The sequence below is a fragment of the Quercus lobata genome, chromosome 12 (genome assembly GCF_001633185.2).
Source record: "Quercus lobata isolate SW786 chromosome 12, ValleyOak3.0 Primary Assembly, whole genome shotgun sequence".
Lineage (NCBI taxonomy): Eukaryota > Viridiplantae > Streptophyta > Magnoliopsida > Fagales > Fagaceae > Quercus > Quercus lobata.
Genome location: NC_044915.1, coordinates 6487626 through 6492473, shown reverse-complemented (window position 1 = coordinate 6492473; position 4848 = coordinate 6487626). Strand labels below are relative to the sequence as shown.

The window sequence follows — 4848 nt, the reverse complement described above, 5'->3', positions numbered from 1 at the left end:
TCGGTGTGCAGATGCCCTTGCAAAGTTTGGTAGCACCATGGTGGAGGATTTTATAGTTTTTGAGTCTTCCCCTGGTTTTATTTTGAATCTGTTGCATTTTGATAAGATGGGCTTGACCCAGGACCGTGTGTGTAATATTGTGGTGGATACCACGTAGTTTGTTGTTAATATATTTCCAGTTTACCAAAAAAAAAAAAAAAAAGTGGAGAAATTGGTGTCTTAAAGGTATTGGTTTATAAACTATTTTAATAAACTTTTTATAGTTTTTTAACCCTTTTTATATTTTTCATGAAAGTAGTGTCATTTAAAAAAAAAAAAAAATTATAAACAATTGTCCTAAGTGCATCCATTAACAAGACCCAAAAGCTGAACAGATGAAGAATTTATTCCCAAACAACAAACCAAGATCAAAATAAAAGTCAAAGTGAACTGCTTATTTCCTATTAGTGTTGCTTTACAATGGTGTCAATACTCAAATATGTATCTTTCTCTTTATTTCACAGTCGAATTGCAGGTCAATAGATCTTAATTAATCAAAAAAATAAATACATTTGAACAGAGATCAAAGCAATTTCAGCGATTATGGGGCACATGCACAGACAGCGTTACCTCGAAACTCATCATCAATACCTCCATTGTCATGGATAACATATTTTATCATAACTAGTCGCTAACCCGTGCAATGCACGGGAAAGCTAGTGTATAAAGATGTAAGCTATTCTTTTTCTCTTCCTGTTTGCTTGTACATTAGGATTCCAGTTTTATAGCTTCCTATCCTTGATATGAAATATTAACCTTGATATGAAACATTAATTTACATAATAAAAAATAGAAATCAAACATAAGTTTAAAATAAAATGAAGAATTAAATCTTTAATATCCTCAATTATCCATAAAATGTATGAAACACAAATTTAAAGAACTACTTAATCAATATTTAAAATAAATCGAAAGACAACTTTAAAGTGTTTTTTGTATTTTCTTCCTTTGTTGCTTCGTAGTAGACACTGAATATGTCCTTTGGTTTTCCCTGAGTACAGATGTTAGTGTGAGTTGCACATTGCTTTTGAATTCTATACCTGATAAGAGAAATGACATATATAATGTTAATATCATATTAGTTATTGTGTATTTTAATATAAAAAGGAAACATTTTATTTTGTGTATCCCTTGGGATTGGGAAGCATGCCTTTTTGTTGCAATTGTCACACCATAAAAATTCATCTCTTGATTTTACCTTTTTACGACATACTTCGCAACAGATAAAATACCACCCAAAATTATCTGTCTTAATGTTTATAATCTTTCCCTAACAGGTAAAGATAGTTTCCTAGAAATTGAATTTGATATCAATCAATTCATAATTTTATAGTTAAATTTTGTAAAAGCAGGTCTATATTACATAAAGCAATGTTAAGGACACAATGTTATTGTTCAAGGTTTTCTTTTTTCTTACCTCATTACCAGAGTCCCACATAACTTTTGTTATTTCACTTATGGTTCTTCTGTTGATGTTCATCTCTTCTTGAATTGTCACTTGTGGTTTGAATTGCTTTGGCATTTGTACTATTGGTTGGTTATTTTCCACCAGCCTATTATATTACATAAAGATATTAGACATAGTATTGTAGAGATTGTAATACATTAAAAATGTGAATCCAAATCAATATAAACTCTTGTTCCACTTGTTGACAATAAGTTATACTCTCCTGCAATGCACGAGATTCATTAAAAAAAAAACAATTATCTATATATAAACTTATATCTGTGGTACAATAATGAATACACTGATGTATATATGACATTGTACAATTCAGCATTCAACTTGAAATGCAGTGGCCCTTTCTTTCTTCCAATGTAAACGCACTACATCTCAGGGCTGATAGAGCCAATTAAATTGACCTTATTAAACACTTTCATACCATCACAAAAAGGCCATTCATGCATAAAATGTAATGGTCGACGTTGAAACTGGAAAGATGAGCTAAAGAATTCAGATTGTTAATTTCAGGCCCATCAGTGGACCCTCCTATCACATGTAATTGTTGGACACTTCTTAGGCAAGGAGGGTATGGACAATGCAAAGAACACATGACATTACAGCTTCAATATTTATAGATTCAATTTATTTACAGGGGATCCATTGTCTCTTGAAGGCTTGAAGTGCTAGCTAGAAGTTAGGTTAGCTACCTCTCATTTTATTCTAAGATTTTCGTAGGTCATTTATGGCATGCAACAAAGGGCTCATGCAACTACAGCAAGATTTGAAACACATTGAATTTAGATCAAATATTCATACTTATAACAGTAGAATAATAACGGTCTATTAGCCATCAATATCACAAAGTTTGTGCTGGATATTTAGTTAGATTTCCCAGCAAATAGAAATGAAAGACAATATGTTTGAAAAAGGGCATTTCCATCACAATTAGAAATCTAAAATAAACTTAAAATCTCAGGTAACCAACACCCAATCGTGCATAAATTACAATAAGAATTCAGACATTGGCAGCCATACATGAACCCAAATAAGAATTCACAAAATTAAATCCAATAACCCAATTATTGGAAGCACCTGTCCAGAGCTACACACCGTAGTTATAATGATATCACGAATGTGCAAAGACTAAATTACCAGAGCCAGCTGGGTATGTTATATGTAAAACGGTACTTGTGTTCTGATATTTTCATACCCTAACACTATTTACTACTAATATTTTATATGGCAAATACTTCTAATATAAAATAAACTTCAAAATCCAAATAGAGCCACAGTATTGCATATACAGTTTAGATTAAACTTAATAAACCAATAATGATATAAAAAAGACTCCCACAGATACACATTGTCTACTCCAACCCTACCCCAAACAAAAAATCTACAGGGAATTCAATAATCAAATAGAAAATAACAAACTGAATCTGAGTTTCCAGTCAGTTATACAACTTCTTATTTGGATGATTACATAATAATTCAGCCAAAACACTTTGTATTTCAAACAATATCTTATAGGAATTAAGAAACTCCAACCAAGGCTACTAATAATAACAAAAAAATAAAGAAAAGTACAAATCTCCAACCAAATAGAAAAAGGAATTAAAATACTAAATAAGAAAATGTGAGAACCTGAGAGGAGGAGGATATAGCAGCATTGAAGTTTTATAGGTCAAACCACATACTGAGTAACCCCTTCCTGAAATTTGATATATATTAGAACCACACACAAAGCAAAACTACAGGTTTACAAATATCCTCATACTCAACTGCTTTAAATTTCAAATTCACAAATAATAATAAAAATTTCCAACCAAATTCAAAATTATAAACTACAAAATACAATCAACTCTAGAATACAAACCAAATTAAGAATTAATTATAAAGCAAGAAATAAAAATTTCATCAACACATTTTTAATTCCCTATTTCTCTATAATGAAGAGGTAGAAGGCTGGCATTTTAGTTAGCCAAATAATTATTCAACCAAACAGACGATTAAGCTAAGGTAAATCGGATATGGTAAAAAAACCTAAATAGCAAATAAAGTAGAACTTGAAGATAAAACAAAACCTGTTGGATTGTTGTCAGATTTGGAGGGTTGGGAGGCTATTCAATACTATCTCCACAAAAAAAAGCCATTCATATCCACAATATTTTCTTACAAAACCTGTAGAATTTGATTTTCTATTAGTGTTTCCCTGACTCCAACAAAAAAAAAGAATAGAGAGGAAAAAAAGGTTAGGAATTGAAATCCCTAAATTGCAGAAAACCTAATTGAAGATAGTAGGAAAAGAGATTAGTCATAGATTAATTGAGAAATACCTAGAGAGAATGATCTGATATGGCGGCCGGGTCAGAGATTGAAAACGTTTGCACCCACGGTCGAGCTTGTTTCTGTGTTTGAGAGAGGAAACCCATGGTCGAGCTTGGTTCTGCGTTTGAGAGAGGAAACCCATGGTCGTGCTTGTGTCAGCGTTTGAGAGAGGATAGATAGCAATCTTTTGCTTGATTTGTTGTTTCTTCATTGATTCTTTAGTCTGCTAGCAAAATAGGTTTTTTTGAGGAGTTTTAACGGGTTTGCTTTTGGGGAAGAAAGAGAGGTTTTTTAATTAGGTTTGTTTCAAGAGTTTTATCGGGTTGCTTTTGGGGAAGAAAGATAGGTTTTTAAATATATCTAATATATATCAAACTGAAGCTACGGTATATATTAAATTGAAGCTACGACCCACTATTAGATCATTTTCGTGTCCTGATCAACTTGAAGCTACGGCCCACTATTAGATAATTAATAGTTTATTAATTATTTTTTATTAAAAAAACATAAATAAAAAATACTGATGTGGAAAATTGTGGAGAGAGCAAGGCTTCGGTTATATATATATATATATATATATATATATATAGATAAGAGAGAGAGATATGTTTAACACCAATATTAACAATTTGCTAATTACCACCGCGCACTTTTAGTGCAGTGATCACTCCACAAAAATAAGTGCTTGTAGAGTGTGAGGGGCCAAAATTAGGATTCAAGTCTCCAGGAGAAAAAAATGATTTGCTAATTTGCAACCGACTCAACTTATGTACTAGCGCTTGTATTTTGATTTTTACGGATTCAGCCCCGGCACTCCCTCACATCCATCACTTTCATCAAAATAATATTTTAATAAAAGAGTAAGAAATATCCACCCCAACATATTGCAAATTCTAAGTTTGTTTGTGTGAGTTCTAGTTAGTTCAGCCGATAAAACTAAATTATTTTAATAATAATAAATGGATCCCACATTAGTTGGGGTAATTACAACCTTAAATTATACCACAAAATACACTTTGCGCCCTAAACTTTGAGAA

At 31.6% G+C, this 4848-nt stretch overlaps 1 long non-coding RNA gene across 2 annotated transcripts; it reads right to left on the bottom strand.

The window, feature by feature from the left end:
* Positions 1 to 856: 856 nt before the first annotated feature.
* LOC115972204 lies at positions 857 to 4129 on the bottom strand. Of its 2 annotated transcripts, none has more exons than XR_004087449.1 (5): positions 3820 to 4129; positions 3568 to 3695; positions 3128 to 3194; positions 1457 to 1592; positions 857 to 1079 (listed from the first exon to the last, which is right to left on the bottom strand). It is a non-coding gene; the product is annotated as an uncharacterized LOC115972204 (long non-coding RNA). The 2 variants fall into 2 exon arrangements; XR_004087448.1 differs by having other exon boundaries at positions 3568 to 3664.
* Between the last annotated feature and the right edge of the window lie 719 nt (positions 4130 to 4848).